Source organism: Peromyscus californicus, unplaced genomic scaffold (genome assembly GCF_007827085.1).
Source record: "Peromyscus californicus insignis strain IS unplaced genomic scaffold, ASM782708v3 Scaffold_11__1_contigs__length_118956290, whole genome shotgun sequence".
In the NCBI taxonomy this organism is placed as follows: domain Eukaryota; kingdom Metazoa; phylum Chordata; class Mammalia; order Rodentia; family Cricetidae; genus Peromyscus; species Peromyscus californicus.
In genome coordinates this window covers 93,451,901-93,466,187 of record NW_026294402.1, presented here as the reverse complement: position 1 = coordinate 93,466,187, position 14,287 = coordinate 93,451,901, and the positions used below count along the sequence as shown (strand labels likewise).

General features: G+C 43.4%; 1 protein-coding gene across 2 annotated transcripts in view; it reads left to right on the top strand.

The window, feature by feature from the left end:
* The window catches only part of Pik3cb (phosphatidylinositol-4,5-bisphosphate 3-kinase catalytic subunit beta), a 111,765-nt gene that overhangs the window by 20,726 nt on the left and 76,752 nt on the right, over nt 1-14,287 (top strand). Inside the window, exon 2 of one of the 2 annotated variants that reach the window (XM_052717829.1) lies at nt 1,611-1,710. The exons of the other annotated variant lie outside the window; for it this stretch is intronic. The gene's annotated coding sequence lies outside the window, so the exon portion shown is untranslated. The remainder of the gene's footprint in view (nt 1-1,610; nt 1,711-14,287) is intronic. 2 annotated transcript variants of the gene reach the window in all.

The window sequence follows — 14,287 nt, the reverse complement described above, 5'->3', positions numbered from 1 at the left end:
CCATGCTGTGCAGATAATACTTGTTCACTTAATAGAGAGTGTCTTTTTCTGCTTTTTTAAGATAGGGTCTCACTATGTAGACCAGGCTAGCGTCAAACTCAGAGATACCATGCTGTGCAGATAATACTTGCTCACTTAATAGAGAATTAGTGTTTTTTTTCTGCTTTTTTTAGATAGGGTCTCACTATGTAGACCAGGCTAGCGTCAAACTCAGAGATACTTCTGCTTCCAAGTGCTGGGATTAAAAACATGCTCCATCATACCCTGAATTTGTGTCTTGACTGTGGCTGACATCATGGGTATGTAATCTGTGTAGTTACCTGGACTCCTTACTTAAGGAGGAACTGTGCTTAATTTAATACTAAGCCATCCTCTGTCTTGAGATTCTTAATTCTTGAACGAGTAGCTCTGTACTATTCATCGATTCATTCATTCATTCATTCATTTTTGAGACTGGGTCTTAACTATGTAGCCTTGACTGGCCTCAAACTCAGAGATCCATGTTTCCCTGCCTCCTGGGTTCTAGGATTAAATGCATGAGCCACTATGCCTGATTTATTAAAAATTCGTTTAAAATTTATTTTTCATTACATTTACACCTGTGTGTAGTAGGTGTGTGCACATGAATGCAGGTGTCTACAGAGTCCGGGGGTGTTTGATTTCCCCAGAGCTGGAGTTACAGGCGCTTTGTAAGCTGCTTGATGTTGGTACTGGTACTCAAACTTGTGTCCTCTGAAAGAGCAATACTCAAAATTTCTTTGTCCCGCACTATATATTCTTATGGTGATGAAAGGTTTGCATTTAGAATTAGCCAGCTGATTGTGGTGGTCAGGGCTTTGTTGACAGTGTCCAGAGAATCCTAGTCAGCAGCCAGTTGAACGGATTCCGCCTTCCTCCCTTAGGCTGGACCCAGGGTGTTGTCCTTGGTGACGTCAGAGCCAACGCAGCCTTCACATCCTGTTTGATCGGGTGCTTGTCAGCCTTGACATCTGCAGTGAGCTAAGGGTCACTGGTGTCTTCTCCCTCTCAGTGGTCAGGGGACACCTCGTGGTAGCATCCTGGCTAAGCTGGTTTTTCCTGTGGGATGGTTTTCCAAGGCCTCTGAACTACAGTGGTAATGGGCCACCGGAATGCAGACAGACAGGTGGACTCTGTTCATCTGCACTCTTATCCTCTAAACTTTGCTTTGGGTTTAGACTGTTTCCTTGTAGAACCATCTTGGAAAGGGGCTTGCATTTTGCATTTTGTTGTTCCTTTTAAATAAAAGAAAATTTTTTTTTTTTGAGTCAGGGCCTTGCTGTAGCCTTGGCTGGCCTGAGGGGCCCTGCATTTCTTTTTTGTACTACATCCTATAAGTTATTTAGTTAGACTCGATCCTGAATATATAAACCTACTAATAAGGGAAAGGTATGAGATTTTTAAAAATGGTCCAAAGCTGAGAACATTGAAGCATGGATCCTCAACATCAAAGTTTTTTAACTGTGTTAGATCTTCAGCCTGTTTATTAAGTGTGTGTGGTTATAAGTAAGCAGTCAGATGCCGCACACACAGTAAACACTTAACATTATCTATCTTGATTAATGCTTTGTCTTCACCCTTTTCTTTTTCAGTTTATCTTCTAACCTGAAAAAGGCTTCATGAGTGCTTCACTTTTAACATAAGTAATGTCATACGTTCCTAAGAGACTGAAATGGGGGCTCTTATTTTGAGGTAAGTGTCCAGTTTTATAGACTCTATTTCTTAGTCTCTTACCAAGTTGAATATAGAAGGAAAGTATGAGTATTAGTTCACTTCTTTTTTTCTAATCCAGGAGACAGGGTTTGGATGGGGGCAGGCCTAGCCTCTCTAAGGTAGACTGAGGGCCTACTGAGGGCTGCTTAATACAGAGGGGTTTTCTGTTGGTTTATTTGCTTTTGTTTTTTGTTTGAAACTGTAGTCCAAGCTGGCCTGAAACTGCCCAGACAGCACAGGCTAGCCTGGGACTTGAGCTTCTTCAGTCTGGAGTCCTGGGACCACAGGCGTGAGACACTGCTACTGGATAAAGGTGTTTCTATTGTTGTTGTTTTAAATGAAGATTCACCAGGTGGTAGTGTTGAGAGCACAAGGCCATTCCTAGCTCAGATAACAAAAGCAAACATAAAACCAGACTGCTGTTATTAACCCATGAGTTTGAACACTTTATTTTTTCTTTATATGTCTGAGTGCTTTGTCTGAATGTTTGTATGTGCAGTGCCTGCGGAGGCCAGAAGAGGGTATGAGAGCCTCTGGAACTGGAGTTACAGCCAATTGTGAACCACCATGAGGGTGGTGGGAATCAGACTTGGGTCCTCTGGAAGAGCAGCAAATGCTTTTAACCTCTGAGCCATCTCTCCAGCCACACAATTTGGACATTTCAGAAGAAGCTAGATAACTTTTACTGATTTATTGCCCTTTTTGGTGTGCGACAATAATGGAGATTGAACCATGGATGGGCAAGTGCTCTTACCACATAGCTTTAACTTTACCAACTGTTTGTTTTATTCTATGCGTATGGGTGTTTTGCATGCATGTAAGCCCTTGCAACATTTGCATGCTTGACTGGAGTGATAGACAGGTGTGAGCTGCTATGTAGATGCTGGAAATTAAGTCCGAATCCTTTGGAAGAGTAGCTGGTGCTCTTAATCACTGAGCTGTCTCTCTAGCCCCATTTATTTGGGTTGTTTGTTTGTTTTGTTTTTTGAGACAGTCTCACTCATTATGTAGCTCTGCCTGGTCTGAAACTAGCTCTTAGAGTAGATTGGCTCCAAACTCAAAGAAATCCTCTTGTCACTGCCTCCTGAGTGCTGGGATTAAAATCATGCACCACTTATGCCTGGCTGACAGGTTTTTGAGGCGATCAAATTAGGGAATTTTTGAAGAATGATCAGGGTGAGTCAGGAAGAGTAATACAACACATGATCTGTAAGTGGAGAGGGGAATACCGGGAGCGGAGGGGAACAGGCAGAGACAGGGTGGAAACATAGGGTGGGTGTGGAGCAGGGTGTATGTCAGGGTACCAGTCCGAACTCAATACCTGTGCATGAGTATGCCATGAGGAAACTTGTTACTTTATGTGCTAATTAGAAAAGAACGATCAATGTGGGGTTATTCGTTTGAAATATGGGCTCACTCCGTAGCCCAGGCTGGCCTTACCTCAGGGCTGTTTTCCTGCCTCAGCTTCCAGAGTGCTGCCATTAGAGACGTGCACCACCATGTCTGTGAGCGGTGTTAATGTTATTTTCTAGGTGCTTCAGCTTTAACCTAGTATCTCACACATGCTAGGCATGTGCTCTGCCACCAAGTTCACCTCCAGCTGAATATAGCTTTTATGCTGCTCCTTGGAAAATGACGCATTTGAAATTTGTTTTGTTTTTTGTTTTTTGTGATTTTGTTTTTTGTTTATTGGGACAGGGTCTCACATAGCATAGTCTGGTCTCTAATTCTCTTCTGTATCTGAGGCTGACTTTAAACTCCTGATCCTTCTGCCCCTTCCTCCCAAACGTTGGCATTGGAGGCATTCACCACCATGTTTTTGGTTTTTTGAGACAGGGTCTTATTTAGTCCATGCTGGCTTTAAAGTGATTGTGTTGCTGAAGATGACATTGAACTCCTGAACCTCCTGTCTCCCCATCCTAAGTGCTGTGATTATAGGCAGGTGCCACCAAGCCTGATGTTGATCTGTTGTAATTTGAAAATTTATTATGTTTATAAACCCTGAGTGAACAAAGTGGTCCTGTTTCAGCCTGCCTGCCAGAGTTTGGGGGAGCTGGTTACTACCTCCAGTTCTGTTTCTTTGCTCCAGGATCTGTTTCACTAATATGCACTGGATGTTTATACAGTTGGAAATGATGTTCATAAAGATATTATTGAGTGTCTACAGTTCTGGTCCTTTGATAATGTAATGGCAATGTGCATTTTGCTTTTACTCAGAACATAGCTGGTCAGATTGTCATGTAGTCTGCCTTAGACAGTAAGGACACTATGAAAGCTGTGACTGTCTGCATAGCATGACCTTTCAAAACTGTTTTTTTTTTATGTTGCCAGAATCTCATTTAGCCTTTTGACAGCCACACGATAGAGGAAGTAGTAGATAAAGGGCAGCATAAATGTCTGCCTTGTTCTCAGTCCAGTTTTCCAGTGGAAGAGGGTGCCGAATAGTCCGTGCTGGTACATGCTTACAGCTTTATGTGAAAGCTTATGTTCAGGCATTCTTAAAATTTTATTATCTATTGTTATCATCATCATCATCATCATCATCGTGATGTGTGTGTGTGTGTGTGTGTGTGTGAGAGAGAGAGAGAGAGAGAGAGAGAGAGAGAGAGAGAGAGAGAATGTGAGTGAGTGAGTGAGTACAGGCCATGACACTCATGTATTCCGAGGGCATCTTTGTCCGGTTGGTCCCCTCTTCCCACCTTTAAGTGGATTCCGGAGATCAAACTCTGGCTGTCTCTCCCTGCTGCTGCTGTAAGCACCTTTGTCTGCTGAGCCATCTCACTGGTCCAGGTTTGTTTGTTTAGATTATTTTCTTTTATTTATTTATTTATTTTTTTTTTGAGACAGGATTTCTCTGTGTAGCCTTGGATATCCTGGAACTCGCTCTGTAACAGGTTGTCCTTGAACTCAGATTCGCCTGCCTCTGCCTCCTGAGTGCTGGGATTAAAGACATGCGCTACCACTGTCTGATAATTTATCTTATTTTCTGTGTATGAGTATTTTGCTCCCATGTATGTATTTCTGTGCACCACACATGTGCCTGGTACCTATGGAGGTCAAAAAAGGATATGGAATTCCCTGAAACTGGAGTTGTGGACAGTTGTCAGCTACCATGTAGGTGCTGGTAATCGATCCCAGGTCCTCTGTAAGAACAAATGCTCTTAACTGTTGAGCCATCTCTCCAGCCCCAAAGGGGTTTGTTTTGTTTTTTAAAGACTTGTGTGTGTGCCTTTGTCTGACTATGTGACTATAAATGTGCATGTATGGGAGTCTATAAGCCTGTGTGCACACATTCCAGCTGGAAGACTTCGGGTCTCCTGTCATTCTCCATCTGTTCCTTTGCAGCACAGTCTCTTCCTGAGTGTGGGGTTCACACTTTGACAGTTAGGCTTGAAGCCATCAAGTCTGGGCAGCCCTCATCTCCATCCTTGTCAGAGCTGGGGTACTGATACGCAGTGATGCTGCCTTGTTGGGATGCTGGTATCCTAACTCCAGTCCTCAGGATTATACAGGAAGTGCTGTTATCTAAGGAGCCATCTTTCCAGCCCGAAGTTTACTGGTTATCTTATGCATAGCATAGGATATTATTCTAAGTATAATTTTATAAAATGGATAGTACAGATTGAGTTTCCTAATCTGCAATGCTCCATAATCCAGACTTTGTGTGTATGTGGTATTGGGAATTGAGCCCAGAGCCTTATTGGAGCTCATGTACCATTAGTGGTGTTGTAAACAACAATTAGCAGGATACAAGGCCTTGCTATAGTCTGTAACCTGTCTTCTGTCTTAAAATTTGGAGAGAAAGACAAAAATTGTAATAAGCAGCTGCACAGGTGCATGGTAGGAATTTAGAGGTGGGAACAGTGCTGGGGGGGTACAGTTGCAGGGACCAGAGCAGGCTGGAGTTTGACTTTGTGAACACTAACACAAACCACAGGCTGAGTGGACTAGAGAATGAGCTCCCATCACATGACTCTTCATGCCTCGCCTTGCATTTGCTGTCACCGTGAACATTTGCATGCATAGAAACATTCAGTGGGGCTGGGGAAGTGGCTCGGTGATTAAAGAAGACCCCAGAACCCAGGAAATGCTGGGTGGACCTCAGGCTGCCTGTAATTCTAGCACTTGGAGGTGGAGATGGGATCCCCTATGTAAGCTGGCTAGCCCCACCGTACCTGTGAGCTGGGGTTTAACTGGAGGTACTGTCTCAGGGGATATGATGGAGAGCCATGGAGGAAGACTCTTAAGTGAGCTCAGCCTTCCATGGACACACACTTTCAGATAGAAACACACATGCACGTCACACACAAGAAGAAAGGAGACATGCCGGGAAGACTTCAACTTACGGAGAAAATAGGACCTGTGTGTGGTGCCCTGGGCAGTATTAGCGCTTTCCTCAGCTGCTTCCTTTTGCAAGAGACATTGCCCTGAATTTTGTTTCATTTCCTTAGTTTGTTTTTATGTCTTTATGATCTTACTCTGTCTTTGCATCTCTAATAATATTTACTTTCTTAATAATTTTTGAGACAGGCTCCCTGTGTTGCCCCAGCTGGCTGTAGGCCAGCCTGGCCTCAGACTTGCAGAGATCCACCTACTTCTGCCTCCTGAGTGCTTGGATTAAAGGTGTGTATCACCATTCCCAGTGGTTTTGATTTTGGTTTTTTGACTCTGTGACCAGGCTGGCCTGGAACTTACTTTGTGGCCTGGAACCAGCAGTGACCTTCCTTTCTCAGCCTCCTGAGTGAGCCACCATGCCTATCTCTAATGATATTTCAACTGTTACTTAGAGTTAAGTCAGTTGAGTCTTTTGGCATTTGTTCCTTTTTTTTTTTTTTTAAAGTGAAACAGTGTCTCACATTATTCCAAACTAGTCTGAAACTGAGTAGCAATTCTTTTGCCTCAGGCCCCTGAGTACTGTGGATACAACAGTTGTGAGCTACCATGCCTGGCCCTTTTTCTGTTTCTTTAACAGTGCTTGTGAGGTTCATGGTGGTGGATATAGTTGTATTTATTTAATTATTTTTCCATATTATAAAACATTCTGTACAATTTCTTGCTCTATTGATGTATGTTTGAGTTGAGACTTCTTTTGGTTATTATGAAAATTTTTAGCTTAAATGTTCATGTGCCTCTGATATTCTTGGATGAGAGTGTCATAGAATAAGAACATGGAGTTTTTGATGTTCTGTTTAGAGAAGAGTGAGTTAGTTTGTTCACCTGCTAACAGTGATCTGTGATACCAGTGGATTTTGTTTCTTTGTTTTTGGTTTTTATTTTGACATGGTGACACTGTGTAGCTCTGACTCACTCAGATCCCCCTGGCTCTGCCTCCCATGCCGAGACCAAAGATGTGAGCAACCACTGGCCTGATTGTGGTTTTAGTCATCATTTCTGTAGTGAATAATTACATTAAGCATTTTTACCTGTAAGCTTTTGGGTTATTTGGGCTTTGGTAAATTTCTGGGTTTTTTGCTTTTTATGTTGGATTCATATTTCTTTATATAGTCCCGTTAACTTATAGCTTATTAATGGTATAAGTTGTGTGCTTCGGCTCATGTCCAGTTGAAATTAGGTTTTTTGTTAAGCTATATCCCTACCCCTAAAACATGCTTCATCTAATTATTTTGTACTCACCTGTTGAATATTTCTCATCGGGTCTCCTCCTGTTTATTTACATCAGGAAGAACACCACATGTACTCAGCCTCTTGCCTGTGCCTATTCTCTGACCGGTGCCTGTCCTGGATCTCGCTCTGTAGACCAGCCTGGCCTCGAACTCACAGAGATCCACCTGCCTCTGCCTTCCGAATGCTGGGATTAAAGGTGTGCGTCACCACTGCCTGGCCTGAGTTCCAGTCTTAATGACCTTGCATTTCTTAAAATACTTAAGGCTTCTGATGTCCTTTCTCCCTTTGCCTAATTTCATGTCTGCCTTAAGTCAGATTCATATTCATTGTGCCTCTGCAGCTGTTTGTGATAACAGTAATTCTCAGAAGGGGCTAAAAGAGGAGAATTGTCGCTGTGTTCATTTCCATGGGGGTATGGTGGGGAGGTGCTCTAAAACACAGAGTGCAAAGCAATGCCCAGAGAGGATGCTGGTGATTCTGCCAGGGGTAGAAGCAAGGGCTTTGCTGGCATCATGGTGACAGTCTCTACACTCTTACTGATAATTCTGTTTCCTGTTTGGACAGAGAAGGAAAACACTTGATATTAGACTGTAGCTTGAGTTTTCCTGCCTTGCCCACAGTCAAGACAAATCTCTCTCACCCGCCAGTCCCAAGCCGCTCAAACCCGATCAAGTAAACACAGAGACTTATATTGGTTACAAACTGTATGGCCGTGGCAGGCTTCTTGCTAACTGTTCTTACAGCTTAAATTAATCCATTTCTATTAGTCTATACCTTGCCACGTAGCTTGTGGCTTACCGGTACTTTACATCTTCCTTATCCTGATGGCGGCTGGCAGTGTCTCTTCCACCCAGCTTCCTGTTCTCTCAATTTTCCTCTCTGTTAGTCCCGCCTATACTTCCTGCCTGGCCACTGCCAATCAGTGATTTATTCATTGACCAATCAGCAACACATTTGACATATAGACCATCCCACAGCATTAGACTACCTGTGACTAATGATTGTGGGTTTTAATCATAACCTTGCAACTACGTGTGTTTGACTAAATTAGTGAAGATCATTTGTAACAGACTGAAAATTAATGGCCAAACCCAGCAGACTGTGCCTCTGTTTTCACTCAAGAAGCAGTTGCTATGGAGTGATCTCTTTCTTCCACTTGTGGCTGCTGTTCGTTATTTGTTGCCATTGGAAAGAGAATGAGATGATGCAGGCTGCAGTCATCCTGCACATTCCTGACCTGAGGTTGGTGCAGTTGTTTCCACTCTGCATTCCCGTGGAGAGAGCTTCATATAGAGCTCCATGTACAGCCACTTGTAACTGCACATGAAGCTGGAATCTTTGGCTTACCTGGTGTCCCACCACAATTCCAAGTCTGTCACAGTGACAGTAGTGTGGTTATCTTATTCCTTAAGCCCCAGTTTTAAATGTTTAAGAATCCATAGTCCTTTAATCCCAGCATTCAGGGAGACAGAGGCAGGAAGATCTCTTGAGGCTAGCCTCATCTTCAAAGCAAGTTCTAGGACAGCCATGGCTGTTACACAGAGAAACCCTGTCTTAGCCAGGGTTGGGTGGAGATGGGAGGGGAATCCATACTCTAGGGCCAGCAAGGTGGCCCGGTGGGTGAACGTGCTTGTCAGTAAACCCGATAAGCCTGAGACCGGCATGGTGGAAGGAGGAGCTCAACTCCCACAAGTCGACCTCTGCTGTTCACACATGATGTACACATGTGACCCCCCATATGCTCACACAAAACAGACACAATTTTCTTTCTTTTTTTTCTAAAGATTCATTTATTTATTATGTATACAGTGTTCTGCCTGCATGTTTTCCTGCAGGCCAGAAGAGGGCACCAGATCTCATTACAGATGGTTGTGAGCCACCATGTGGTTGCTGGGAATTGAACTCAGGACCTCTGGGAAATCGACCAGTGCTCTTAACCTTTGAGCCATCCCTCCAGCCCAGTAAATATAATTTTCAAAGTAAAGAAAAAGATATTTAAGAAACCATACTCTTAAGATTTATAGCATGTGAGCATTTCCTTAGTGACGAAAGCGAAGAGTTTCCAGGCATCTCCATACACTTCCCATGTTGTAGGAACTCAGGCTGTAATTGGTGGTCCTTTCCAGCTCTGTTACCACAGTCAGGCTGTCACAGTTCACTAGCTTTCCCACGATCCTGGATGCAGGTTTCATCATGGAGCCAGGAATCACAACCTATCCTGTAATCTCAGTATTCAGGGCTGAGGCAGGGGGACTGCTGCCAGTTTGAGGCCAGCTGGGGATACATACTAAGACACTGTCTAAAAAACTAAAACACAGAAACAAAATTTACTTACGATCTTATAGCAAATAGAAGTTATTACATGAAATAAATCTGAGATTATGCCTTTATGCAAGTTGTTGGCAAACATATTAGTACTATGCTAACCGGTTTTGAACTAAATTAAGAACTTGTTTAAATAGTCTGTATTCTTTGGAAAATATGACTGTTTAATTAATTTATTTATATATTTTTTGTTTGAGACAGTGTCTCACTGTGTAGCCCTGGCCTGCCTGGAATTCACTATGTAGACAAGTCTGGCCTCCTGCCTGCCTCTGCCTCTGGAGTGCTGGGATTAAGGGTGTACACAGCCACACAAACACAGACATATGCACTAAGTAGGCCCCGTGAAAACGGCATTGATTCTCTTCAGAGGGTGCTTGCTAATGGCCAAGCTTGCTCCTAATGGCCCTTCCGCTTCACCTTACCATCCCACCTCCTTGGGACAGCAGATACTCTCCCTACAGTCTTCTTTGCCAGTAGTCATCCTCATCTGCGGCTCCTGTAGGCCGTGAGTCAGTTAAGCCTTACCTACCCTCTCACGTGTTTCCTTCATATAAGAAGGAAACACCCTCCCGGGGAAGCAGATGAGCCGTGACTCCACTTAACCTCTGTAAGTGTCTGCATGAGTGTCTGTGTGCCATGTGTGCAGTGCCCACAGAGGCCAGAAGAGGGCATTGGATCCCCGGGACTAGAGAGTTATAGATGGTTGTGAGCTGCCATGTGGGTGTTGGAGATCAAACTCAGGTCCTCCGGAAGAGCAGCCAGTGCTCTTAACTGCAGAGCCATCTCTCCAGTCCCAGTGTTTTAGTTTTTAAACGTTATCTTTCCTCAGTCAAATGTGTGGTGTGCTTATAACAGAGTGAATATTTAGTAAATAAATAATTAATTGAACTCAGGACTAGGTAGGAATTCTGCCTCTGAGCTAACCTCTCTCCTCCTCTTTGTTCAATGCCTTGCACTGAATGACACTGTCAGCCTCCCTTTCCTGGCTTACTATACCCTCTAGAGAGAAGACTCCAGTGACAGATACCCTTGTATTATCCTTGGCTGCCTACTCCCGCTTCTCTGTCAATAATAAGGGGGAAATGAAAGCTCCTCACAAATGCATTTTGTCATTCAGGGCTAGATATCTAAAGAGGAAAATTGGTCACCAAGGGAAAAAATTTAAAATAAATACTTTGCAAAGCAAAGTTAAACCTTTGTGCAAAACAATAGTAAGTCCTGAAATGACTGGAGAAAATCCAGTGTTGGTAACACACTCTTTTAAATTGTGGGTATTATCTCTTATTTTCAAAATGACAGCAGCAGGCAAATAGTTAAAAGGTTCCGAGCCTGTAGCGGTGCTTTTTCTACAGTTGAAGCTATTTAAAATTCTTCTCGTGTTGCTGTTTGCCATCCAGATGGCTTTCTGGCCCTGGTTCAATTCCTAGATGTGAGGGCTGTCGGTTACGCACTAGCTCCGCTACGCACTTGTACAGATTGGCTCTTGACTCTTTCTCACAGCAGTTCCATGAGAGTATCTTACAAGGACCAGAAGTCCTTGGGAGATTCGCCGACATTCACAAAAACGTGCCTAGGAGCCTATCAAACACAACCAGTGGAGAAACAGAAGCCAGCACTCAAGCAGTGAGACTTCGGGATAGTTTCCTTTATACTGGTTGAGATTTTTCTAGCCTTTTGGGCTTTTGGTTTTTTGGGAACAGGGTTTTTCTGTGTAGACCAGGCTGACCTTGAACTCACAGAGATCCACCTATACCTGCCTCCCAAGTGCTGGGACTAAAGGTATGCACCACCAGGCCTAGCTCTGCTTCTTCGTTAGACCCACTTGGACTCTACTCCTGCTCTCCTTATCTTCCATCTTCTAAGACCATGTGACCCCTTGTGCCAGGCAAGGTAGTGTCTGGTGGTAAGTGATGGCTTAAACACCAGTAAGAGGTGTTTGTTGTTGTTTTAGAGAACTCCTTAGGCACACTGTAGTAGATGATGCTTATGTCTGGACTTGGTCAAGAACTCCTTAGGCACACTGTAGTAGATGATGCTTATGTCTGGACTTGGTCACCTTTGATTGTGTCTTTTACAAGTACACACTGACTGCAGTGTATGCTAGCAGCTTCATGACCAGGGCATGGCTGCTTTTGATTCTGTGTATTGACTTAGAGATTAACAACCTAAATAAAAAAACAAAACAACAAAAAAAAAAAACCCTTACTCGTGTTGCATGGCTTTCATTCACACACAGGACAAAAAGCCATTGACTACTTGTCCCTCAAATAAGTAGTACTAAGGAAAGACCCGTGTTCCAAGGTAGAATTTCTAGGATGTACATAAGCAGCAGGAGTGGCCTTGCTGTGCGTGTTCACTTGATACATTGCCCCTGTAATTGGAGGAAGAGTTTTTGTAGTAGCCCATTCTATTTGTTCTGAGCATTTTTATCACATTATCTTGAGTTTTGGAACATTGTAAAGTAGTTATGTAAATTGTATTTGTTTTGGTCAGGAGGAATATAATTTTAAAGTATACTCCTCATTTTGATCTCTCCTTTTAAAAACATTATGTATGTGCCTGGGTGCTATATGATGGGTAGACTCTTTCTACCTTTATGTGGGTTTTAGGATCAAGCTCAGTTTGCCATGCACAGCATTGCTGAGCTAGCTTGCTATCTTGTAATTTTTGCCTTCTTATTTCAGCTGATTTTGAATTGTTAATCCACTGCACTCTGCTACAGAGTGACACCCCACCAGCCTTTGATCCCAGAGGAATGGTACAACACAGTAATAACAGAAAATTCAAATTAATGAAAGAAAACTCTGTGACAAATGAAGTCAAAATGTCATCACAAAGACTCATTGCATGCCATTAACAATCTGATTGTTGCCCAAGAGAAATTAAATAACAACAGAGCTGAGAAACACTACTCTAAATGCTTTCCCACCTAGCAATCAGGGCTGATGACTGGAAGCATGAATGAGAGGCACCACTGTTCTTTCATTGAAGAATGGCAGGTCTTGTTAATTTTGGCCCCCAGGTAAACTAACATTCTTTCTAGTGCTTTTTAAATGCCAGGGGCCATTCCAGGTACCTTTTTGGTATAACCTTAAAAATTTAATCCAGTTAATTTTTTTTTTTTTTTTGTGACAGTTTGACTACATTGCTGTGGCTGGTCTAGAACCTGCTATATAGACCCAGGCTAGCCTCAAATCAAGAGCTCCTTCTGCTTCTGCCTCCTGAGTGCTAAAGGTCAAAGAGATTAAGCAGCTTATTCAAGGTTATAACAGCTTAAGTATGTAACAGCTAGTCTCCAGAAAACCAGATTATCAAAAAGATCTCTTGAGGGGAGGGGCTTAATCCTTAGCATCACTGAGGAGCTGTTGACAGTCCATGGTTGCCAGGGAATAGGGAGTTTTTTTCTTTAACAGTGGCTGCAAGTTAGTTGCCCACGCTTGTAGCTAGAGTTTTCCTGCCTGGCCCACAGTCAGGACAAATCTCTCTCACCGGCCAGTCCCACAACCACTCAAACCCGACCAAGTAAACACAGAGACTTATATTGGTTACAAACTGTATGGCCGTGGCAGGCTTCTTGCTAACTGTTCTTACAGCTTAAATTAATCCATTTCCATTAATCTATACCTTGCCACGTGGCTCGTGGCTTACCGGTACTTTACATCTTCCTTGTCCTGATGGTGGCTGGCAGTGTCCCTCTCTGACTCAGCCTTCCACTTCCCAGCTTTATTCTCCTCCTTGTCCCGCCTACACTTCCTGCCTAGCCAATGGCCAATCAGTGTTTTATTTATTGACTAATCAGCAACGTATTTGCCATACAGAACATCCCACAGCACACGCTCCAGTCAATACTCTTCCACCCATGTTCATGCAAACTTAGTGGGCCACCAAAAAAAAAAAAAAAAGAACAAAAAGCACAAGCCTTTAATTCCAGCATTTAGGAGACAGAGGTAGGCAGATCTCTGAGGCCAGCCTGGTCTACAGAGGTAGTTCCAGGATAGCCAAGGCTACACAGAGAAACTCTGTCTCAAAACCAACAACAACCACCAACCAAACAAAAATACCCTGTAACAGAAAGACATGAAGACAGTGTTGCTGGGTAGAGGGGTTCATCAGGAGAGGGTTCTCAGGAGGGAGGCTAGAGTGGCCAAACTGTATTATATACACGTATGAAATTGTCAAAGAATAATAAATTTTGAAAAAGTCACACAGAGAAAAAAGGCAACTGTGGCAGGGTCCTGTGCTGTTGTTCCCTTTGGGGGAGGGGGCCAAGTAGGCGCAGAGTCAATGACACAGACTCTGGGAGAATGTAAAAGCAACAAGCTCAGTTTATTCAGGAAGAGGCAAGCTTTATATACCCTCTACCCTACCCTGGGGGAGGTCTGATGAATATGTATCTGCTGGTGTGACATGGCTGCCTCTCATTGGTCAAGGTCATTTCCAGATCATGTTTCAGCTGCTGTTGCTAAGGCCCTTAGGCAGACCCAGGTTGGCTCTCAGAAAGTATCTTTTTTACTTCTTTGGGCCAACTGGCCCTCAAGCCTGTTAGGGATGAGTCATCCCATAGACACCTACTGGGTAAAGCAGCAACTAACAAGGCAGTTCCATG